Consider the following 26,494-nt stretch of genomic DNA (forward strand, 5'->3'; position numbering starts at 1 on the left):
ACGTGTACTACTTCATCAGTGCAATTCTGGACACACAATACAATTCAATATTAGCAAAATGTAGGCAGGTTTACAAACCACTTTTATTCTCTTTTGTTCTCCACTCAAAAAATGTGTTTCCTGTGCAGAAGCCCTGCTCCCGCCATACCAATAAAGTTTGGACCAATCAGATCCTATTCCCACCATGGGAACAGAGTGATGTACTTCTGGTGCTTTTTGTAAATCTGTGGCCATTTCTATAGAGGAAAAGGTCAGAAGAAAGTTTCGAATGGCAAGAAACTCACTCGTCTGTATGCTTTCATGTACACTCAAGTACCTTTTGCCTTGCTTTTCTAATTCTCAGCATCTTGGATGTGGTGTACTACTCATTATTGAGAACTGATGTAACATACAATCTTATATTAATAAAACATTTCAGTTGACTACATATTGTGAATGCCTGACAGGCTAAAAAGGAGCTGTTTCTGCAAGAGATGTATTTATCACTGCAAACAACTTTCTAATTTGGAATCACCAACTCGTTGCATTTTAAAAGAAAGAATCACTTTGGGTGCAGGTTCTATCTAACCCTTTTATAAAGGATGCAGTATGTACGTTTTAGCTCTTTTTCATATTTCCTTTTTCTTTACATGCTTTCACTTTCCAACTAACATTTTAAATACATGCATATGCTAACATGTTTACCATGGTGTGCCATAGCCCTTAACCAAACACTTTTTTGGAAGGAAACAGAATGACCCTAAACTTCATCACATAAACAAACGTTGGGGAAATCAACAAGACCATTCAAAATTAGTAAATAACATGTAATTCAGAAAGGAAGAGGAATTGAAAGGAGCACAAAAAAGTAAATGGGTGACTGACTCATTGAATTGACCCTGTAATACCATGACCATACACCCTTGGTAAGTATGTCCAGGTCGGAGGACGAGAGATCCCACACTTCTAATGAACCTTTTGCTGAACAACCAAACTGCATTCAAATAAATTGTAAATTCACCAAAGTCCTTAGAAGTTTTTTAATGTTGTTTCAATAATGCAAATGTCATCCTCCTTATTGGTCCCAGTTTGTTTACTTTTACCATGCACTTTGGATTTCCCCATTAGGAAATAAAAGACAGATCCCCTATGTTCGAGAATAAAAGCTAGATGACAGCAGGTGTCACATAGTGAAATGCACTGAGAATAAAGGTCATCATTGAAATACATTGTTTTGGCCATCTAAAACAACTAGGGGCAAATTTATAAGCCCCTTGCCCCACTTTTGAGTCACTTTATCCATGTTAAAAGAGACGCAAAAGTGGTGCAAGGGGCTTGTAAATCTGCCCCCTAATAGTTTTGCTTTTAATAAATTGTGTACCAGTGAATTTCACACCATCATTTTCTTTCCCAGATGAAACACATTTCTTAATATGTACCATCATTTCTAATTAATTAATTTTGATTTTCCAATCATACATTCTTTGGGAGTTCCTTTACCATTTCCGACATTATTTCAGTTTCGGTGCTTGATATCTGTGAAGTTTCCCCATATCAGTGACAAATTGATTGCTTGTCTCCCATGCAGAACTCTCCCTATGTTTCAACCTCTTCTGTAGTTTTATTTTGTTTTCTATTACTGACAATTTGCAATCTCAAATCAGTTTTCACTACTAAATACCACCAGATAGATGTTGCCCATATACTCTTTGACACATGTAAGTTCTCTCTCATCTTGACCTAATTTACTCTATCTATGCATTCCGTACTATTACATGGTTCTTAAATCATGTCCTCTCATTTCTAATAGTTGTCAGGCACGGACTCCTCTTGGATGCTGTCTCTTCAAATTTGAAGAGTGCATAATTCCCTGGAAGTAGAAGTTTTGCTTGAGAAGCTTTTAGCAAAGTATCTTAAAAATGTTAAAATAATATCAAGTATTACAATGTAATCCATTTTCGAAGAAATATTGTGCCTGAATAATGGAGCAATTTGTGTACTTGTCTGTCCAATCTATTATCATCATTCAGTTGTGACTAATCTGCTTCAAAGTTTTGTTATCATAATAAGAAATTAAGGAGGTATATTAGATTAAAACAGAACAAGAGGAAATGAACAAGGCAAACCTTAGTAAATAATTTGCATGTGAGGATTGTGGGATAATTTCTTCACCAATTTCATCCAATTGCAAAGCAATAACAATATTTATTATTTTCATGAGTCACTGTTAAAAAAGACAAATACTTCGGAACTCCTTAATCTTCCACTTGTGAAACTTTTAATTTCTCACCCTATTAAACACAATACTATAATTTTGATACTATAAATATGGGGTAATTTTTTCCATTGTTCTTGGATGTGAGGGAATCTGGTTGTGACATCTATAATTGCCCCATTGTTGCTAGATTAACTTCAGCTGATCTGGTAAAGTATTTGGGTGTCCCCTTCCTTCCCCTCTGTGGCAATTTCTCATGAAGCTTTGCGCTCTGGAGAAAGTATTACTGCCACAGTACTGGAGCACTGGTCATTGGCAATGGGCTTTAACTACCTGATTCCCATGCTAGTTCTTCCAAAGATTCGTGTAAGGCCTGTTTCTAGTAGAGTGTTGAAGCTCCACAACATCAGACACATCCAAATTAGGCACTGCATGTGGCAGTCTGCCTTCCTTTTGTCATTTCAATATTCATGACCACTCTGAACCTCTATCAAAGAAACAGTGATGCCTTTACAGCCAGACACAGACTCCTAGAAGGAGAGGAAATGAGCCATTGTCAGAAATCCACAAACATTTCCGGTGTTTCTTCTCGAACGCTGTCCTTGTTGCCGCTTACTTGGTGTAACGCTGGGATTGCAATCTTACGTGTACTACTTCATCAGTGCAATTCTGGCCACACAATACAATTCAATATTAGCAAAATGTAGGCAGGTTTACAAACCACTTTTATTCTCTTTTGTTCTCCACTCAAAAAATTTGTTTCCTGTGCAGAAGCCCTGCTCCCGCCATACCAATAAAGTTTGGACCAATCAGATCCTATTGTACTTCTGGTGCTTTTTGTAAATCTTTGGCCATTTCTATAGAGGAAAAGGTCAGAAGAAAGTTTTGAATGGCAAGAAACTCACTCGTCTATATGCTTTCATGTACACTCAAGTACCTTTTGCCTTGCTTTTCTAATTCTCAGCATCATGGATGTGGTGTACTACTCATTATTGAGAACTGATGTAACAGACAATCTTATATTAATAAAACATTTCAGTTGACTACATATTGTGAATGCCTGACAGGCTAAAAAGGAGCTGTTTTCTGCAAGAGATGTATTTATCACTGCAAACAACTTTCTAATTTGGAATCACCAACTCTTTGCATTTTAAAAGAAAGAATCACTTTGTGTGCAGGTTCTATCTAACCCTTTTATAAAGGATGCAGTATGTACGTTTTAGCTCTTTTTCATATTTCCTTTTTCTTTACATGCTTTCACTTTCCAACTAACATTTTAAATACATGCATATGCTAACATGTTTACCATGGTGTGCCATAGCCCTTAACCAAACACTTTATTGGAAGGAAACAGAATGACCCTAAACTTCATCACATAAACAAACGTTGGGGAAATCAACAAGACCATTCAAAATTAGTAAATAACATGTAATTCAGAAAGGAAGAGGAATTGAAAGGAGCACAAAAAAGTAAATGGGTGACTGACTCATTGAATTGACCCTGTAATACCATGACCATACACCCTTGGTAAGTATGTCCAGGTCGGAGGACGAGAGATCCCACACTTCTTATGAACCTTTTGCTGAACAACCAAACTGCATTCAAATAAATTGTAAATTCACCAAAGTCCTTAGAAGTTTTTTAATGTTGTTTCAATAATGCAAATTTCATCCTCCTTATTGGTCCCAGTTTGTTTACTTTTACCATGCACTTTGGATTTCCCCATTAGGAAATAAAAGACAGATCCCCTATGTTCGAGAATAAAAGCTAGATGACAGCAGGTGTCACATAGTGAAATGCACTGAGAATAAAGGTCATCATTGAAATACATTGTTCTGGCCATCTAAAACAACTAGGGGCAGATTTATAAGCCCCTTGCCCCACTTTTGAGTCACTTTATCCATGGTAAAAGAGACGCAAAAGTGGCGCAAGGGGCTTGTAAATCTGCCCCCTAGTATTTTTGCTTTTAATAAATTGTGTACCAGTGAATTTCACACCATCATTTTCTTTCCCTGACGGAACACATTTCTTAATATGTCCCATCATTTCTAACTAATTAATTTTGATTTTCCAATCTCCTTGCAATCATACATTCTTTGGGAGTTCCTTTACCATTTCCGACATTATTTCAGTTTCGGTGCTTGATATCTGTGAAGTTTCCCCATATCAGTGACAAATTGATTGTTTGTCTCCCATGCAGAACTCTCCCTATTTTTCAACCTCTTCTGTAGTTTTATTTTGTTTTCTATTACTATTACTGACAATTTGCAATCTCAAATCAGTTTTCACTACTAAATAACACCAGATAGATGTTGCCCATATACTCTTTGCCACATGTAAGTTCTCTCTCATCTTGACCTAATTTACTCTATCTATGCATTCCGTACTATTACATGGTTCTTAAATCATGTCCTCTCATTTCTAATAGTTGTCAGGCACGGACTCCTCTTGGATGCTGTCTCTTCAAATTAGAAGAGTGCATAATTCCCTGGAAGTAGAAGTTTTGCTTGAGAAGCTTTTAGCAAAGTATCTTAAAAATGTTAAAATAATATCAAGTATTACAATGTAATCCATTTTCGAATAAATATTGTGCCTGCATAATGGAGCAATTTGTGTACTTGTCTGTCCAATCTATTATCATCAGTCAGTTGTGACTAATCTGCTTCAAAGTTTTGTTATCATAATAAGAAATTAGGGAGGTATATTAGATTAAAACAGAACAAGAGGAAATGAACAGGGCAAACCTTAGTAAATAATTTGCATATGAGGATTGTGGGATAATTTCTTCACCAATTTCATCCAATCACAAAGCAATAACAATATTTATTATTTTCATGAGTCACTGTTAAAAAAGACAAATACTTCGGAACTCCTTAATCTTCCAATTGTGAAACTTTTTATTTCTCACCCTATTAAACACAATACTATAATTTTGATGCTATAAATATGGGGTAACTTTTCCATTGTTCTTGGATGTGAGGGAATCTGGTTGTGACATCTATAATTGCCCCATTGATCACTAGATTAACTTCAGCTGATCTGGTAAAGTATTTGGGTGTCCCCTTCCTTCCCCTCTGTGGCAATTTCTCATGAAGCTTTGCGCTCAGGAGAGAGTATTACTACCCCAGTACTGGAGCACTGCTCATTGGCAATGGGCTTTAACTACCTGATTCCCATGCTAGTTCTTCCAAAGATTCGTGTAAGGCCTCTTTCTAGTAGAGTGTTGAAGCTCCACAACATAAGACACATCCAAATTAGGCACTGCATGTGGCAGTCTGCCTTCCTTTTGTCATTTCAATATTCATGACCACTCTGAACCTCTATCAAAGAAACAGTGATGCCTTTACAGCCAGACACAGACTCCTAGAAGGAGAGGAAATGAGCCATTGTTAGAAATCCACAAACATTTCCGGTGTTTCTTCTTGAACGCTGTCCTTGTTGCCGCTTACTTGGTGTAACGCTGGGTTTGCAATCTTACGTGTACTACTTCATCAGTGCAATTCTGGACACACAATACAATTCAATATTAGCAAAATGTAGGCAGGTTTACAAACCACTTTTATTCTCTTTTGTTCTCCACTCAAAAAATTTGTTTCCTGTGCAGAAGCCCTGCTCCCGCCATACCAATAAAGTTTGGACCAATCAGATCCTATTGTACTTCTGGTGCTTTTTGTAAATCTGTGGCCATTTCTATAGAGGAAAAGGTCAGAAGAAAGTTTTGAATGGCAAGAAACTCACTCATCTATATGCTTTCATGTACACTCAAGTACCTTTTGCCTTGCTTTTCTCATTCTCAGCATCATGGATGTGGTGTACTACTCATTATTGAGAACTGATGTAACACACAATCTTATATTAATAAAACATTTCAGTTGACTACATATTGTGAATGCCTGACAGGCTAAAAAGGAGCTGTTTTCTGCAAGAGATGTATTTATCACTGCAAACAACTTTCTAATTTTTAATCACCAACTCTTTGCATTTTAAAAGAAAGAATCACTTTGTGTGCAGGTTCTATCTAACCCTTTTATAAAGGATGCAGTATGTACGTTTTAGCTCTTTTTCATATTTCCTTTTTCTTTACATGCTTTCACTTTCCAACTAACATTTTAAATACATGCATATGCTAACATGTTTACAATGGTGTGCCATAGCCCTTAACCAAACACTTTTTTGGAAGGAAACAGAATGACCCTAAACTTCGTCACATAAACAAACATTGGGGAAATCAACAAGACCATTCAAAATTAGTAAATAACATGTAATTCAGAAAGGAAGAGGAATTGAAAGGAGCACAAAAAAGTAAATGGGTGACTGACTCATTGATTTGACCCTGTAATACCATGACCATACACCCTTGGTAAGTATGTCCAGGTCGGAGGACGAGAGATCCCACACTTCTAATGAACCTTTTGCTGAACAACCAAACTGCATTCAAATAAATTGTAAATTCACCAAAGTCCTTAGAAGTTTTTTAATGTTGTTTCAATAATGCAAATTTCATCCTCCTTATTGGTCCCAGTTTGTTTACTTTTACCATGCACTTTGGATTTCCCCATTAGGAAATAAAAGACAGATCCCCTATGTTCGAGAATAAAAGCTAGATGACAGCAGGTGTCACATAGTGAAATGCACTGAGAATAAAGGTCATCATTGAAATACATTGTTCTGGCCATCTAAAACAACTAGGGGCAGATTTATAAGCCCCTTGCCCCACTTTTGAGTCACTTTATCCATGTTAAAAGAGACGCAAAAGTGGCGCAAGGGGCTTGTAAATCTGCCCCCTAGTATTTTTGCTTTTAATAAATTGTGTACCAGTGAATTTCACACCATCATTTTCTTTCCCTGACGAAACACATTTCTTAATATGTGCCATCATTTCTAACTAATTAATTTTGATTTTCCAATCTCCTTGCAATCATACATTCTTTGGGAGTTCCTTTACCATTTCCGACATTATTTCAGTTTCGGTGCTTGATATCTGTGAAGTTTCCCCATATCAGTGACAAATTGATTGTTTGTCTCCCATGCAGAACTCTCCCTATTTTTCAACCTCTTCTGTAGTTTTATTTTGTTTTCTATTACTATTACTGACAATTTGCAATCTCAAATCAGTTTTCACTACTAAATAACACCAGATAGATGTTGCCCATATACTCTTTGCCACATGTAAGTTCTCTCTCATCTTGACCTAATTTACTCTATCTATGCATTCCGTACTATTACATGGTTCTTAAATCATGTCCTCTCATTTCTAATAGTTGTCAGGCACGGACTCCTCTTGGATGCTGTCTCTTCAAATTAGAAGAGTGCATAATTCCCTGGAAGTAGAAGTTTTGCTTGAGAAGCTTTTAGCAAAGTATCTTAAAAATGTTAAAATAATATCAAGTATTACAATGTAATCCATTTTCGAATAAATATTGTGCCTGCATAATGGAGCAATTTGTGTACTTGTCTGTCCAATCTATTATCATCAGTCAGTTGTGACTAATCTGCTTCAAAGTTTTGTTATTGTAAGAAGAAATTAAGGAGGTATATTAGATTAAAACAGAACAAGAGGAAATGAACAGGGCAAACCTTAGTAAATAATTTGCATATGAGGATTGTGGGATAATTTCTACACCAATTTCATCCAATTGCAAAGCAATAACAATATTTATTATTTTCATGAGTCACTGTTAAAAAAGACAAATACTTCGGAACTCCTTAATCTTCCACTTGTGAAACTTTTTATTTCTCACCCTATTAAACACAATACTATAATTTTGATGCTATAAATATGGGGTAACTTTTCCATTGTTCTTGGATGTGAGGGAATCTGGTTGTGACATCTATAATTGCCCCATTGATCGCTAGATTAACTTCAGCTGATCTGGTAAAGTATTTGGGTGTCCCCTTCCTTCCCCTCTGTGGCAATTTCTCATGAAGCTTTGCGCTTAGGAGAGAGTATTACTGCCACAGTACTGGAGCACTGCTCATTGGCAATGGGCTTTAACTACCTGATTCCCATGCTAGTTCTTCCAAGGATTCGTGTAAGGCCTGTTTCTAGTAGAGTGTTGAAGCTCCACAACATCAGACACATCCAAATTAGGCACTGCATGTGGCAGTCTGCCTTCCTTTTGTCATTTCAATATTCATGACCACTCTGAACCTCTATCAAAGAAACAGTGATGCCTTTACAGCCAGACACAGACTCCTAGGATGAGAGGAAATGAGCCATTGTCAGAAATCCACAAACATTTCCGGTGTTTCTTCTCGAACGCTGTCCTTGTTGCCGCTTACTTGGTGTAATGCTGGGATTGCAATCTTACGTATACTACTTCATCAGTGCAATTCTGGACACACAATACAATTCAATATTAGCAAAATGTAGGCAGGTTTACAAACCACTTTTATTCTCTTTTGTTCTCCACTCAAAGAATGTGTTTCCTGTGCAGAAGCCCTGCTCCCGCCATACCAATAAAGTTTGGACCAATCAGATCCTATTCCCACCATGGGAACAGAGTGATGTACTTCTGGTGCTTTTTGTAAATCTGTGGCCATTTCTATAGAGGAAAAGGTCAGAAGAAAGTTTTGAATGGCAAGAAACTCACTCGTCTGTATGCTTTCATGTACACTCAAGTACCTTTTGCCTTGCTTTTCTAATTCTCAGCATCTTGGATGTGGTGTACTACTCATTATTGAGAACTGATGTAACATACAATCTTATATTAATAAAACATTTCAGTTGACTACATATTGTGAATGCCTGACAGGCTAAAAAGGAGCTGTTTTCTGCAAGAGATGTATTTATCACTGCAAACAACTCTCTAATTTGGAATCACCAACTCTTTGCATTTTAAAAGAAAGAATCACTTTGTGTGCAGGTTCTATCTAACCCTTTTATAAAGGATGCAGTATGTACGTTTTAGCTCTTTTTCATATTTCCTTTTTCTATACATGCTTTCACTTTCCAACTAACATTTTAAATACATGCATATGCTAACATGTTTACCATGGTGTGCCATAGCCCTTAACCAAACACTTTTTTGGAAGGAAACAGAATGACCCTAAACTTCATCACATAAACAAACGTTGGGGAAATCAACAAGACCATTCAAAATTAGTAAATAACATGTAATTCAGAAAGGAAGAGGAATTGAAAGGAGCACAAAAAAGTAAATGGGTGACTGACTCATTGAGTTGACCCTGTAATACCATGACCATACACCCTTGGTAAGTATGTCCAGGTCGGAGGACGAGAGATCCCACACTTCTAATGAACCTTTTGCTGAACAACCAAACTGCATTCAAATAAATTGTAAATTCACCAAAGTCCTTAGAAGTTTTTTAATGTTGTTTCAATAATGCAAATTTCATCCTCCTTATTGGTCCCAGTTTGTTTACTTTTACCATGCACTTTGGATTTCCCCATTAGGAAATAAAAGACAGATCCCCTATGTTCGAGAATAAAAGCTAGATGACAGCAGGTGTCACATAGTGAAATGCACTGAGAATAAAGGTCATCATTGAAATACATTGTTCTGGCCATCTAAAACAACTAGGGGCAGATTTATAAGCCCCTTGCCCCACTTTTGAGTCACTTTATCCATGTTAAAAGAGACGCAAAAGTGGCGCAAGGGGCTTGTAAATCTGCCCCCTAGTATTTTTGCTTTTAATAAATTGTGTACCAGTGAATTTCACACCATCATTTTCTTGCCCTGACGAAACACATTTCTTAATATGTACCATCATTTCTAACTAATTAATTTTGATTTTCCAATCTCCTTGCAATCATACATTCTTTGGGAGTTCCTTTACCATTTCCGACATTATTTCAGTTTCGGTGCTTGATATCTGTGAAGTTTCCCCATATCAGTGACAAATTGATTGTTTGTCTCCCATGCAGAACTCTCCCTATTTTTCAACCTCTTCTGTAGTTTTATTTTGTTTTCTATTACTATTACTGACAATTTGCAATCTCAAATCAGTTTTCACTACTAAATAACACCAGATAGATGTTGCCCATATACTCTTTGCCACATGTAAGTTCTCTCTCATCTTGACCTAATTTACTCTATCTATGCATTCCGTACTATTACATGGTTCTTAAATCATGTCCTCTCATTTCTAATAGTTGTCAGGCACGGACTCCTCTTGGATGCTGTCTCTTCAAATTAGAAGAGTGCATAATTCCCTGGAAGTAGAAGTTTTGCTTGAGAAGCTTTTAGCAAAGTATCTTAAAAATGTTAAAATAATATCAAGTATTACAATGTAATTCATTTTCGAATAAATATTGTGCCTGCATAATGGAGCAATTTGTGTACTTGTCTGTCCAATCTATTATCATCAGTCAGTTGTGACTAATCTGCTTCAAAGTTTTGTTATTGTAAGAAGAAATTAAGGAGGTATATTAGATTAAAACAGAACAAGAGGAAATGAACAGGGCAAACCTTAGTAAATAATTTGCATATGAGGATTGTGGGATAATTTCTACACCAATTTCATCCAATTGCAAAGCAATAACAATATTTATTATTTTCATGAGTCACTGTTAAAAAAGACAAATACTTCGGAACTCCTTAATCTTCCACTTGTGAAACTTTTTATTTCTCACCCTATTAAACACAATACTATAATTTTGATGCTATAAATATGGGGTAACTTGTCCATTGTTCTTGGATGTGAGGGAATCTGGTTGTGACATCTATAATTGCCCCATTGATCGCTAGATTAACTTCAGCTGATCTGGTAAAGTATTTGGGTGTCCCCTTCCTTCCCCTCTGTGGCAATTTCTCATGAAGCTTTGCGCTCAGGAGAGAGTATTACTGCCACAGTACTGGAGCACTGCTCATTGGCAATGGGCTTTAACTACCTGATTCCCATGCTAGTTCTTCCAAAGATTCGTGTAAGGCCTGTTTCTAGTAGAGTGTTGAAGCTCCACAACATCAGACACATCCAAATTAGGCACTGCATGTGGCAGTCTGCCTTCCTTTTGTCATTTCAATATTCATGACCACTCTGAACCTCTATCAAAGAAACAGTGATGCCTTTACAGCCAGACACAGACTCCTAGAAGGAGAGGAAATGAGCCATTGTCAGAAATCCACAAACATTTCCGGTGTTTCTTCTCGAACGCTGTCCTTGTTGCCGCTTACTTGGTGTAATGCTGGGATTGCAATCTTACGTATACTACTTCATCAGTGCAATTCTGGACACACAATACAATTCAATATTAGCAAAATGTAGGCAGGTTTACAAACCACTTTTATTCTCTTTTGTTCTCCACTCAAAGAATTTGTTTCCTGTGCAGAAGCCCTGCTCCCGCCATACCAATAAAGTTTGGACCAATCAGATCCTATTCCCACCATGGGAACAGAGTGATGTACTTCTGGTGCTTTTTGTAAATCTGTGGCCCTTTCTATAGAGGAAAAGGTCAGAACAAAGTTTTGAATGGCAAGAAACTCACTCGTCTGTATGCTTTCATGTACACTCAAGTACCTTTTGCCTTGCTTTTCTAATTCTCAGCATCTTGGATGTGGTGTACTACTCATTATTGAGAACTGATGTAACATACAATCTTATATTAATAAAACATTTCAGTTGACTACATATTGTGAATGCCTGACAGGCTAAAAAGGAGCTGTTTTCTGCAAGAGATGTATTTATCACTGCAAACAACTTTCTAATTTGGAATCACCAACTCTTTGCATTTTAAAAGAAAGAATCACTTTGTGTGCAGGTTCTATCTAACCCTTTTATAAAGGATGCAGTATGTACGTTTTAGCTCTTTTTCATATTTCCTTTTTCTATACATGCTTTCACTTTCCAACTAACATTTTAAATACATGCATATGCTAACATGTTTACCATGGTGTGCCATAGCCCTTAACCAAACACTTTTTTGGAAGGAAACAGAATGACCCTAAACTTCATCACATAAACAAACGTTGGGGAAATCAACAAGACCATTCAAAATTAGTAAATAACATGTAATTCAGAAAGGAAGAGGAATTGAAAGGAGCACAAAAAAGTAAATGGGTGACTGACTCATTGAATTGACCCTGTAATACCATGACCATACACCCTTGGTAAGTATGTCCAGGTCGGAGGACGAGAGATCCCACACTTCTAATGAACCTTTTGCTGAACAACCAAACTGCATTCAAATAAATTGTAAATTCACCAAAGTCCTTAGAAGTTTTTTAATGTTGTTTCAATAATGCAAATTTCATCCTCCTTATTGGTCCCAGTTTGTTTACTTTTACCATGCACTTTGGATTTCCCCATTAGGAAATAAAAGACAGATCCCCTATGTTCGAGAATAAAAGCTAGATGACAGCAGGTGTCACATAGTGAAATGCACTGAGAATAAAGGTCATCATTGAAATACATTGTTCTGGCCATCTAAAACAACTAGGGGCAGATTTATAAGCCCCTTGCCCCACTTTTGAGTCACTTTATCCATGTTAAAAGAGACGCAAAAGTGGCGCAAGGGGCTTGTAAATCTGCCCCCTAGTATTTTTGCTTTTAATAAATTGTGTACCAGTGAATTTCACACCATCATTTTCTTTCCCTGACGAAACACATTTCTTAATATGTACCATAATTTCTAACTAATTAATTTTGATTTTCCAATCTCCTTGCAATCATACATTATTTGGGAGTTCCTTTACCATTTCCGACATTATTTCAGTTTCGGTGCTTGATATCTGTGAAGTTTCCCCATATCAGTGACAAATTGATTGTTTGTCTCCCATGCAGAACTCTCCCTATTTTTCAACCTCTTCTGTAGTTTTATTTTGTTTTCTATTACTATTACTGACAATTTGCAATCTCAAATCAGTTTTCACTACTAAATAACACCAGATAGATGTTGCCCATATACTCTTTGCCACATGTAAGTTCTCTCTCATCTTGACCTAATTTACTCTATCTATGCATTACGTACTATTACATGGTTCTTAAATCATGTCCTCTCATTTCTAATAGTTGTCAGGCACGGACTCCTCTTGGATGCTGTCTCTTCAAATTAGAAGAGTGCATAATTCCCTGGAAGTAGAAGTTTTGCTTGAGAAGCTTTTAGCAAAGTATCTTAAAAATGTTAAAATAATATCAAGTATTACAATGTAATCCATTTTCGAATAAATATTGTGCCTGCATAATGGAGCAATTTGTGTACTTGTCTGTCCAATCTATTATCATCAGTCAGTTCTGACTAATCTGCTTCAAAGTTTTGTTATCATAATAAGAAATTAAGGAGGTATATTAGATTAAAACAGAACAAGAGGAAATGAACAGGGCAAACCTTAGTAAATAATTTGCGTATGAGGATTGTGGGATAATTTCTTCACCAATTTCATCCAATTGCAAAGCAATAACAATATTTATTATTTTCATGAGTCACTGTTAAAAAAGACAAATACTTCGGAACTCCTTAATCTTCCACTTGTGAAACTTTTTATTTCTCACCCTGTTAAACACAATACTATCATTTTGATGCCATAAATATGGGGTAACTTTTCCATTGTTCTTGGATGTGAGGGAATCTGGTTGTGACATCTATAATTGCTCCATTGATCGCTAGATTAACTTCAGCTGATCTGGTAAAGTATTTGGGTGTCCCCTTCCTTCCCCTCTGTGGCAATTTCTCATGAAGCTTTGTGCTCAGGAGAGAGTATTCCTGCCACAGTACTGGAGCACTGCTCATTGGCAATGGGCTTTAACTACCTGATTCCCATGCTAGTTCTTCCAAAGATTCGTGTAAGGCCTGTTTCTAGTAGAGTGTTGAAGCTCCACAACATCAGACACATCCAAATTAGGCACTGCATGTGGCAGTCTGCCTTCCTTTTGTCATTTCAATATTCATGACCACTCTGAACCTCTATCAAAGAAACAGTGATGCCTTTACAGTCAGACACAGACTCCTAGAAGGAGAGGAAATGAGCCATTGTCAGAAATCCACAAACATTTCCGGTGTTTCTTCTCGAACGCTGTCCTTGTTGCCGCTTACTTGGTGTAACGCTGGGATTGCAATCTTACGTGTACTACTTCATCAGTGCAATTCTGGACACACAATACAATTCAATATTAGCAAAATGTAGGCAGGTTTACAAACCACTTTTATTCTCTTTTGTTCTCCACTCAAGAAATGTGTTTCCTGTGCAGAAGCCCTGCTCCCGCCATACCAATAAAGTTTGGACCAATCAGATCCTATTCCCACCATGGGAACAGAGTGATGTACTTCTGGTGCTTTTTGTAAATCTGTGGCCATTTCTATAGAGGAAAAGGTCAGAAGAAAGTTTTGAATGGCAAGAAACTCACTCGTCTATATGCTTTCATGTACACTCAAGTACCTTTTGCCTTGCTTTTCTAATTCTCAGCATCTTGGAAGTGGTGTACTACTCATTATTGAGAACTGATGTAACATACAATATTATATTAATAAAACATTTCAGTTGACTACATATTGTGAATGCCTGACAGGCTAAAAAGGAGCTGTTTTCTGCAAGAGATGTATTTATCACTGCAAACAACTTTCTAACTTGGAATCACCAACTCTTTGCATTTTAAAAGAAAGAATCACTTTGTGTGCAGGTTCTATCTAACCCTTTTATAAAGGATGCAGTATGTACGTTTTAGCTCTTTTTCATATTTCCTTTTTCTTTACATGCTTTCACTTTCCAACTAACATTTTAAATACATGCATATGCTAACATGTTTACCATGGTGTGCCATAGCCCTTAACCAAACACTTTTTTGGAAGGAAACAGAATGACCCTAAACTTCATCACATAAACAAACGTTGGGGAAATCAACAAGACCATTCAAAATTAGTAAATAACATGTAATTCAGAAATGAAGAGGAATTGAAAGGAGCACAAAAAAGTAAATGGGTGACTGACTCATTGAATTGACCCTGTAATACCATGACCATACACCCTTGGTAAGTATGTCCAGGTCGGAGGACGAGAGATCCCACACTTCTAATGAACCTTTTGCTGAACAACCAAACTGCATTCAAATAAATTGTAAATTCCCCAAAGTCCTTAGAAGTTTTTTAATGTTGTTTCAATAATGCAAATTTCATCCTCCTTATTGGTCCCAGTTTGTTTACTTTTACCATGCACTTTGGATTTCCCCATTAGGAAATAAAAGACAGATCCCCTATGTTCGAGAATAAAAGCTAGATGACAGCAGGTGTCACATAGTGAAATGCACTGAGAATAAAGGTCATCATTGAAATACATTGTTCTGGCCATCTAAAACAACTATGGGCAAATTTATAAGCCCCTTGCCCCACTTTTGAGTCACTTTATCCATGTTAAAAGAGACGCAAAAGTGGCGCAAGGGGCTTGTAAATCTGCCCCCTAGTATTTATGCTTTTAATAAATTGTGTACCAGTGAATTTCACACCATCATTTTCTTTCCCTGATGAAACACATTTCTTAATATGTACCATCATTTCTAACTAATTAATTTTGATTTTCCAATCTCCTTGCAATCATACATTCTTTGGGAGTTCCTTTACCATTTCCGACATTATTTCAGTTTCGGTGCTTGATATCTGTGAAGTTTCCCCATATCAGTGACAAATTGATTGTTTGTCTCCCATGCAGAACTCTCCCTATTTTTCAACCTCTTCTGTAGTTTTATTTTGTTTTCTATTACTATTACTGACATTTTGCAATCTCAAATCAGTTTTCACTACTAAATAACACCAGATAGATGTTGCCCATATACTCTTTGACACATGTAAGTTCTCTCTCATCTTGACCTAATTTACTCTATGCATTCCGTACTATTACATGGTTCTTAAATCATGTCCTCTCATTTCTAATAGTTGTCAGGCACGGACTCCTCTTGGATGCTGTCTCTTCAAATTAGAAGAGTGCATAATTCCCTGGAAGTAGAAGTTTTGCTTGAGAAGCTTTTAGCAAAGTATCTTAAAAATGTTAAAATAATATCAAGTATTACAATGTAATCCATTTTCGAATAAATATTGTGCCTGCATAATGGAGCAATTTGTGTACTTGTCTGTCCAATCTATTATCATCAGTCAGTTGTGACTAATCTGCTTCAAAGTTTTGTTATCATAATAAGAAATTAAGGAGGTATATTAGATTAAAACAGAACAAGAGGAAATGAACAGGGCAAACCTTAGTAAATAATTTGCATATGAGGATTGTGGGATAATTTCTTCACCAATTTCATCCAATTGCAAAGCAAACACAATATTTAATATTTTCATGAGTCACTGTTAAAAAAAGACAAATACTTCGGAACTCCTTAATCTTCCACTTGTGAAACTTTTTATTTCTCACCCTATTAAACACAATACTATAATTTTGATGCTATAAATATGGGGTAACTTTTCCATTGTTCTTGGATGTGTGGCAATCTGGTTGTGACATCTATAATTGCCACATTGATCGCTAGATTAACTTCAGCTGATCTGGTAAAGTATTTGGGTGTCCCCTTCCTTCCCCTCTGTGGCAATTTCTCATGAAGCTTTGCGCTCAGGACAGAGTATTACTGCCACAGTACTGGAGCACTGCTCATTGGCAATGGGCTTTAACTACCTGATTCCCATGCTAGTTCTTCCAAAGATTCGTGTAAGGCCTGTTTCTAGTAGAGTGTTGAAGCTCCACAACATCAGACACATCCAAATTAGGCACTGCATGTGGCAGTCTGCCTTCCTTTTGTCATTTCAATATTCATGACCACTCTGAACCTCTATCAAAGAAACAGTGATGCCTTTACAGCCAGACACAGACTCCTAGAAGGAGAGGAAATGAGCCATTGTCAGAAATCCAGAAACATTTCCGGTGTTTCTTCTCGAACGCTGTCCTTGTTGCCGCTTACTTGGTGTAACGCTGGGATTGCAATCTTACGTATACTACTTCATCAGTGCAATTCTGGACACACAATACAATTCAATATTAGCAAAATGTAGGCAGGTTTACAAACCTCTTTTATTCTATTTTGTTCTCCACTCAAAAAATGTGTTTCCTGTGCAGAAGCCCTGCTCCCGCCATACCAATAAAGTTTGGACCAATCAGATCCTATTCCCACCATGGGAACAGAGTGATGTACTTCTGGTGCTTTTTGTAAATCTGTGGCCATTTCTATAGAGGAAAAGGTCAGAAGAAAGTTTTGAATGGCAAGAAACTCACTCGTCTGTATGCTTTCATGTACACTCAAGTACCTTTTGCCTTGCTTTTCTAATTCTCAGCATCTTGGATGTGGTGTACTACTCATTATTGAGAACTGATGTAACATACAATCTTATATTAATAAAACATTTCAGTTGACTACATATTGTGAATGCCTGACAGGCTAAAAAGGAGCTGTTTTCTGCAAGAGATGTATTTATCACTGCAAACAACTTTCTAATTTGGAATCACCAACTCTTTGCATTTTAAAAGAAAGAATCACTTTGTGTGCAGGGTCTATCTAACCCTTTTATAAAGGATGCAGTATGTACGTTTTAGCTCTTTTTCATATTTCCTTTTTCTTTACATGCTTTCACTTTCCAACTAACATTTTAAATACATGCATATGCTAACATGTTTACCATGGTGTGCCATAGCCCTTAACCAAACACTTTTTTGGAAGGAAACAGAATGACCCTAAACTTCATCACATAAACAAACGTTGGGGAAATCAACAAGACCATTCAAAATTAGTAAATAACATGTAATTCAGAAAGGAAGAGGAATTGAAAGGAGCACAAAAAAGTAAATGGGTGACTGACTCATTGAATTGACCCTGTAATACCATGACCATACACCCTTGGTAAGTATGTCCAGGTCGGAGGACGAGAGATCCCACACTTCTAATGAACCTTTTGCTGAACAACCAAACTGCATTCAAATAAATTGTAAATTCACCAAAGTCCTTAGAAGTGTTTTAATGTTGTTTCAATAATGCAAATTTCATCCTCCTTATTGGTCCCAGTTTGTTTACTTTTACTATGCACTTTGGATTTCCCCATTAGGAAATAAAAGACAGATCCCCTATGTTCGAGAATAAAAGCTAGATGACAGCAGGTGTCACATAGTGAAATGCACTGAGAATAAAGGTCATCATTGAAATACATTGTTCTGGCCATCTAAAACAACTAGGGGCAGATTTACAAGCCCCTTGCCCCACTTTTGAGTCACTTTATCCATGTTAAAAGAGACGCAAGGGGCTTGTAAATCTGCCCCCTAGTATTTTTGCTTTTAATAAATTGTGTACCAGTGAATTTCACACCATCATTTTCTTTCCCTGATGAAACACATTTCTTAATATGTACCATCATTTCTAATTAATTAATTTTGATTTTCCAATCTCCTTGCAATCATACATTCTTTGGGAGTTCCTTTACCATTTCCGACATTATTTCAGTTTCGGTGCTTGATATCTGTGAAGTTTCCCCATATCAGTGACAAATTGATTGTTTGTCTCCCATGCAGAACTCTCCCTATTTTTCAACCTCTTCTGTAGTTTTATTTTGTTTTCTATTACTATTACTGACAATTTGCAATCTCAAATCAGTTTTCACTACTAAATAACACCAGATAGATGTTGCCCATATACTCTTTGACACATGTAAGTTCTCTCTCATCTTGACCTAATTTACTCTATCTATGCATTCCGTACTATTACATGGTTCTTAAATCATGTCCTCTCATTTCTAATAGTTGTCAGGCACGGACTCCTCTTGGATGCTGTCTCTTCAAATTTGAAGAGTGCATAATTCCCTGGAAGTAGAAGTTTTGCTTGAGAAGCTTTTAGCAAAGTATCTTAAAAATGTTAAAATAATATCAAGTATTACAATGTAATCCATTTTCGAATAAATATTGTGCCTGCATAATGGAGCAATTTGTGTACTTGTCTGTCCAATCTATTATCATCAGTCAGTTGTGACTAATCTGCTTCAAAGTTTTGTTATCATAATAAGAAATTAAGGAGGTATATTAGATTAAAACAGAACAAGAGGAAATGAACAGGGCAAACCTTAGTAAATAATTTGCATATGAGGATTGTGGGATAATTTCTTCACCAATTTCATCCAATTGCAAAGCAATAACAATATTTATTATTTTCATGAGTCACTGTTAAAAAAGACAAATACTTCGGAACTCCTTAATCTTCCACTTGTGAAACTTTTTATTTCTCACCCTGTTAAACACAATACTATCATTTTGATGCCATAAATATGGGGTAACTTTTCCATTGTTCTTGGATGTGAGGGAATCTGGTTGTGACATCTATAATTGCTCCATTGATCGCTAGATTAACTTCAGCTGATCTGGTAAAGTATTTGGGTGTCCCCTTCCTTCCCCTCTGTGGCAATTTCTCATGAAGCTTTGTGCTCAGGAGAGAGTATTACTGCCACAGTACTGGAGCACTGCTCATTGGCAATGGGCTTTAACTACCTGATTCCCATGCTAGTTCTTCCAAAGATTCGTGTAAGGCCTGTTTCTAGTAGAGTGTTGAAGCTCCACAACATCAGACATATCCAAATTAGGCACTGCATGTGGCAGTCTGCCTTCCTTTTGTCATTTCAATATTCATGACCACTCTGAACCTCTATCAAAGAAACAGTGATGCCTTTACAGTCAGACACAGACTCCTAGAAGGAGAGGAAATGAGCCATTGTCAGAAATCCACAAACATTTCCGGTGTTTCTTCTCGAACGCTTTCCTTGTTGCCGCTTACTTGGTGTAACGCTGGGATTGCAATCTTACGTGTACTACTTCATCAGTGCAATTCTGGACACACAATACAATTCAATATTAGCAAAATGTAGGCAGGTTTACAAACCACTTTTATTCTCTTTTGTTCTCCACTCAAGAAATGTGTTTCCTGTGCAGAAGCCCTGCTCCCACCATACCAATAAAGTTTGGACCAATCAGATCCTATTCCCACCATGGGAACAGAGTGATGTACTTCTGGTGCTTTTTGTAAATCTGTGGCCATTTCTATAGAGGAAAAGGTCAGAAGAAAGTTTTGAATGGCAAGAAACTCACTCGTCTATATGCTTTCATGTACACTCAAGTACCTTTTGCCTTGCTTTTCTAATTCTCAGCATCTTGGAAGTGGTGTACTACTCATTATTGAGAACTGATGTAACATACAATCTTATATTAATAAAACATTTCAGTTGACTACATATTGTGAATGCTTGACAGGCTAAAAAGGAGCTGTTTTCTGCAAGAGATGTATTTATCACTGCAAACAACTTTCTAACTTGGAATCACCAACTCTTTGCATTTTAAAAGAAAGAATCACTTTGTGTGCAGGTTCTATCTAACCCTTTTATAAAGGATGCAGTATGTACGTTTTAGCTCTTTTTCATATTTCCTTTTTCTTTACATGCTTTCACTTTCCAACTAACATTTTAAATACATGCATATGCTAACATGTTTACCATGGTGTGCCATAGCCCTTAACCAAACACTTTTTTGGAAGGAAACAGAATGACCCTAAACTTCATCACATAAACAAACGTTGGGGAAATCAACAAGACCATTCAAAATTAGTAAATAACATGTAATTCAGAAATGAAGAGGAATTGAAAGGAGCACAAAAAAGTAAATGGGTGACTGACTCATTGAATTGACCCTGTAATACCATGACCATACACCCTTGGTAAGTATGTCCAGGTCGGAGGACGAGAGATCCCACACTTCTAATGAACCTTTTGCTGAACAACCAAACTGCATTCAAATAAATTGTAAATTCACCAAAGTCCTTAGAAGTTTTTTAATGTTGTTTCAATAATGCAAATTTCATCCTCCTTATTGGTCCCAGTTTGTTTACTTTTACCATGCACTTTGGATTTCCCCATTAGGAAATAAAAGACAGATCCCCTATGTTCGAGAATAAAAGCTAGATGACAGCAGGTGTCACATAGTGAAATGCACTGAGAATAAAGGTCATCATTGAAATACATTGTTCTGGCCATCTAAAACAACTAGGGGCAAATTTATAAGCCCCTTGCCCCACTTTTGAGTCACTTTATCCATGTTAAAAGAGACGCAAAAGTGGCGCAAGGGGCTTGTAAATCTGCCCCCTAGTATTTATGCTTTTAATAAATTGTGTACCAGTGAATTTCACACCATCATTTTCTTTCCCTGATGAAACACATTTCTTAATATGTACCATCATTTCTAACTAATTAATTTTGATTTTCCAATCTCCTTGCAATCATACATTCTTTGGGAGTTCCTTTACCATTTCCGACATTATTTCAGTTTCGGTGCTTGATATCTGTGAAGTTTCCCCATATCAGTGACAAATTGATTGTTTGTCTCCCATGCAGAACTCTCCCTATTTTTCAACCTCTTCTGTAGTTTTATTTTGTTTTCTATTACTATTACTGACAATTTGCAATCTCAAATCAGTTTTCACTACTAAATAACACCAGATAGATGTTGCCCATATACTCTTTGACACATGTAAGTTCTCTCTCATCTTGACCTAATTTACTCTATGCATTCCGTACTATTACATGGTTCTTAAATCATGTCCTCTCATTTCTAATAGTTGTCAGGCACGGACTCCTCTTGGATGCTGTCTCTTCAAATTAGAAGAGTGCATAATTCCCTGGAAGTAGAAGTTTTGCTTGAGAAGCTTTTAGCAAAGTATCTTAAAAATGTTAAAAAATTATCAAGTATTACAATGTAATCCATTTTCGAATAAATATTGTGCCTGCATAATGGAGCAATTTGTGTACTTGTCTGTCCAATCTATTATCATCAGTCAGTTGTGACTAATCTGCTTCAAAGTTTTGTTATCATAATAAGAAATTAAGGAGGTATATTAGATTAAAACAGAACAAGAGGAAATGAACAGGGCAAACCTTAGTAAATAATTTGCATATGAGGATTGTGGGATAATTTCTTCACCAATTTCATCCAATTGCAAAGCAATAACAATATTTAATATTTTCATGAGTCACTGTTAAAAAAAGACAAATACTTCGGAACTCCTTAATCTTCCACTTGTGAAACTTTTTATTTCTCACCCTATTAAACACAATACTATAATTTTGATGCTATAAATATGGGGTAACTTTTCCATTGTTCTTGGATGTGAGGGAATCTGGTTGTGACATCTATAATTGCCACATTGATCGCTTGATTAACTTCAGCTGATCTGGTAAAGTATTTGGGTGTCCCCTTCCTTCCCCTCTGTGGCAATTTCTCATGAAGCTTTGCGCTCAGGAGAGAGTATTACTGCCACAGTACTGGAGCACTGCTCATTGGCAATGGGCTTTAACTACCTGATTCCCATGCTAGTTCTTCCAAAGATTCGTGTAAGGCCTGTTTCTAGAAGAGTGTTGAAGCTCCACAACATCAGACACATCCAAATTAGGCACTGCATGTGGCAGTCTGCCTTCCTTTTGTCATTTCAATATTCATGACCACTCTGAACCTCTATCAAAGAAACAGTGATGCCTTTACAGCCAGACACAGACTCCTAGAAGGAGAGGAAATGAGCCATTGTCAGAAATCCAGAAACATTTCCGGTGTTTCTTCTCGAACGCTGTCCTTGTTGCCGCTTACTTGGTGTAACGCTGGGATTGCAATCTTACGTATACTACTTCATCAGTGCAATTCTGGACACACAATACAATTCAATATTAGCAAAATGTAGGCAGGTTTACAAACCACTTTTATTCTATTTTGTTCTCCACTCAAAAAATGTGTTTCCTGTGCAGAAGCCCTGCTCCCGCCATACCAATAAAGTTTGGACCAATCAGATCCTATTCCCACCATGGGAACATAGTGATGTACTTCTGGTGCTTTTTGTAAATCTGTGGCCATTTCTATAGAGGAAAAGGTCAGAAGAAAGTTTTGAATGGCAAGAAACTCACTCGTCTATATGCTTTCATGTACACTCAAGTACCTTTTGCCTTGCTTTTCTAATTCTCAGCATCTTGGATGTGGTGTACTACTCATTATTGAGAACTGATGTAACATACAATCTTATATTAATAAAACATTTCAGTTGACTACATATTGTGAATGCCTGACAGGCTAAAAAGCAGCTGTTTTCTGCAAGAGATGTATTTATCACTGCAAACAAAGTTCTAATTTGGAATCACCAACTCTTTGCATTTTAAAAGAAAGAATCACTTTGTGTGCAGGTTCTATCTAACCCTTTTATAAAGGATGCAGTATGTACGTTTAGCTCTTTTTCATATTTCCTTTTTCTTTACATGGTTTCACTTTCCAAATAACATTTTAAATACATGCATATGCTAACATGTTTACCATGGTGTGCCATAGCCCTTAACCAAACACTTTTTGGAAGGAAACAGAATGACCCTAAACTTCATCACATAAACAAACGTTGGGGAAATCAACAAGACCATTCAAAATTAGTAAATAACATGTAATTCAGAAAGGAAGAGGAATTGAAAGGAGCACAAAAAAGTAAATGGGTGACTGACTCATTGAATTGACCCTGTAATACCATGACCATACACCCTTGGTAAGTATGTCCAGGTCGGAGGACGAGAGATCCCACACTTCTAATGAACCTTTTGCTGAACAACCAAACTGCATTCAAATAAATTGTAAATTCACCAAAGTCCTTAGAAGTTTTTTAATGTTGTTTCAATAATGCAAATTTCATCCTCCTTATTGGTCCCAGTTTGTTTACTTTTACCATGCACTTTGGATTTCCCCATTAGGAAATAAAAGACAGATCCCCTATGTTCGAGAATAAAAGCTAGATGACAGCAGGTGTCACATAGTGAAATGCACTGAGAATAAAGGTCATCATTGAAATACATTGTTCTGGCCATCTAAAACAACTAGGGGCAGATTTACAAGCCCCTTGTCCCACTTTTGAGTAACTTTATCCATGTTAAAAGAGACGCAAAAGTGGCGCAAGGGGCTTGTAAATCTGCCCCCTAGTATTTTTGCTTTTAATAAATTGTGTACCAGTGAATTTCACACCATCATTTTCTTTCCCTGATGAAACACATTTCTTAATATGTACCATCATTTCTAATTAATTAATTTTGATTTTCCAATCTCCTTGCAATCATACATTCTTTGGGAGTTCCTTTACCATTTCCGACATTATTTCAGTTTCGGTGCTTGATATCTGTGAAGTTTCCCCATATCAGTGACAAATTGATTGTTTGTCTCCCATGCAGAACTCTCCCTATTTTTCAACCTCTTCTGTAGTTTTATTTTGTTTTCTATTACTATTACTGACAATTTGCAATCTCAAATCAGTTTTCACTACTAAATAACACCAGATAGATTTTGCCCATATACTCTTTGACACATGTAAGTTCTCTCTCATCTTGACCTAATTTACTCTATCTGTGCATTCCGTACTATTACATGGTTCTTAAATCATGTCCTCTCATTTCTAATAGTTGTCAGGCACGGACTCCTCTTGGATGCTGTCTCTTCAAATTGGAAGAGTGCATAATTCCCTGGAAGTAGAAGTTTTGCTTGAGAAGCTTTTAGCAAAGTATCTTAAAAATGTTAAAATAATATCAAGTATTACAATGTAATCCATTTTCGAATAAATATTGTGCCTGCATAATGGTGCAATTTGTGTACTTGTCTGTCAAATCTATTATCATCAGTCAGTTGTGACTAATCTGCTTCAAAGTTTTGCTATCATAATAAGAAATTAAGGAGGTATATTAGATTAAAACAGAACAAGAGGAAATGAACAGGGCAAACCTTAGTAAATAATTTGCATATGAGGATTGTGGGATAATTTCTTCACCAATTTCATCCAATTGCAAAGCAATAACAATATTTATTATTTTCATGAGTCACTGTTAAAAAAGACAAATACTTCGGAACTCCTTAATCTTCCACTTGTGAAACTTTTTATTTCTCACCCTATTAAACACAATACTATAATTTTGATTCTATAAATATGGGGTAACTTTTCCATTGTTCTTGGATGTGAGGGAATCTGGTTGTGACATCTATAATTGCCCCATTGATCGCTAGATTAACTTCAGCTGATCTGGTAAAGTATTTGGGTGTCCCCTTCCTTCCCCTCTGTGGCAATTTCTCATGAAGCTTTGCGCTCAGGAGAGAGTATTACTGCCACAGTACTGGAGCACTGCTCATTGGCAATGGGCTTTAACTACCTGATTCCCATGCTAGTTCTTCCAAAGATTCGTGTAAGGCCTGTTTCTAGTAGAGTGTTGAAGCTCCACAACATCAGACACATCCAAATTAGGCACTGCATGTGGCAGTCTGCCTTCCTTTTGTCATTTCAATATTCATGACCACTCTGAACCTCTATCAAAGAAACAGTGATGCCTTTACAGCCAGACACAGACTCCTAGAAGGAGAGGAAATGAGCCATTGTCAGAAATCCACAAACATTTCCGGTGTTTCTTCTCGAACGCTGTCCTTGTTGCCGCTTACTTGGTGTAACGCTGGGATTGCTATCTTACGTGTACTACTTCATCAGTGCAATTCTGGACACACAATACAATTCAATATTAGCAAAATGTAGGCAGGTTTACAAACCACTTTTATTCTCTTTTGTTCTCCACTCAAAAAATGTGTTTCCTGTGCAGAAGCCCTGCTCCCGCCATACCAATAAAGTTTGGACCAATCAGATCCTATTCCCACCATGGGAACAGAGTGATGTACTTCTGGTGCTTTTTGTAAATCTGTGGCCATTTCTATAGAGGAAAAGGTCAGAAGAAAGTTTTGAATGGCAAGAAACTCACTCGTCTATATGCTTTCATGTACACTCAAGTACCTTTTGCCTTGCTTTTCTAATTCTGAGCATCTTGGATGTGGTGTACTACTCATTATTGAGAACTGATGTAACATACAATCTTATATTAATAAAACATTTCAGTTGACTACATATTGTGAATGCCTGACAGGCTAAAAAGGAGCTGTTTTCTGCAAGAGATGTATTTATCACTGCAAACAACTTTCTAATTTGGAATCACCAACTCTTTGCATTTTAAAAGAAAGAATCACTTTGTGTGCAGGTTCTATCTAACCCTTTTATAAAGGATGCAATATGTACGTTTTAGCTCTTTTTCATATTTCCTTTTCCTTTACATGCTTTCACTTTCCAACTAACATTTTAAATACATGCATATGCTAACATGTTTACCATGGTGTGCCATAGCCCTTAACCAAACACTTTTTTGGAAGGAAACAGAATGACCCTAAACTTCATCACATAAACAAACGTTGGGGAAATCAACAAGACCATTCAAAATTAGTAAATAACATGTAATTCAGAAAGGAAGAGGAATTGAAAGGAGCACAAAAAAGTAAATGGGTGACTGACTCATTGAATTGACCC

This window comes from Triturus cristatus, chromosome 6 (assembly GCF_964204655.1).
Source record: "Triturus cristatus chromosome 6, aTriCri1.1, whole genome shotgun sequence".
Taxonomy (NCBI): Eukaryota; Metazoa; Chordata; class Amphibia; order Caudata; family Salamandridae; genus Triturus; species Triturus cristatus.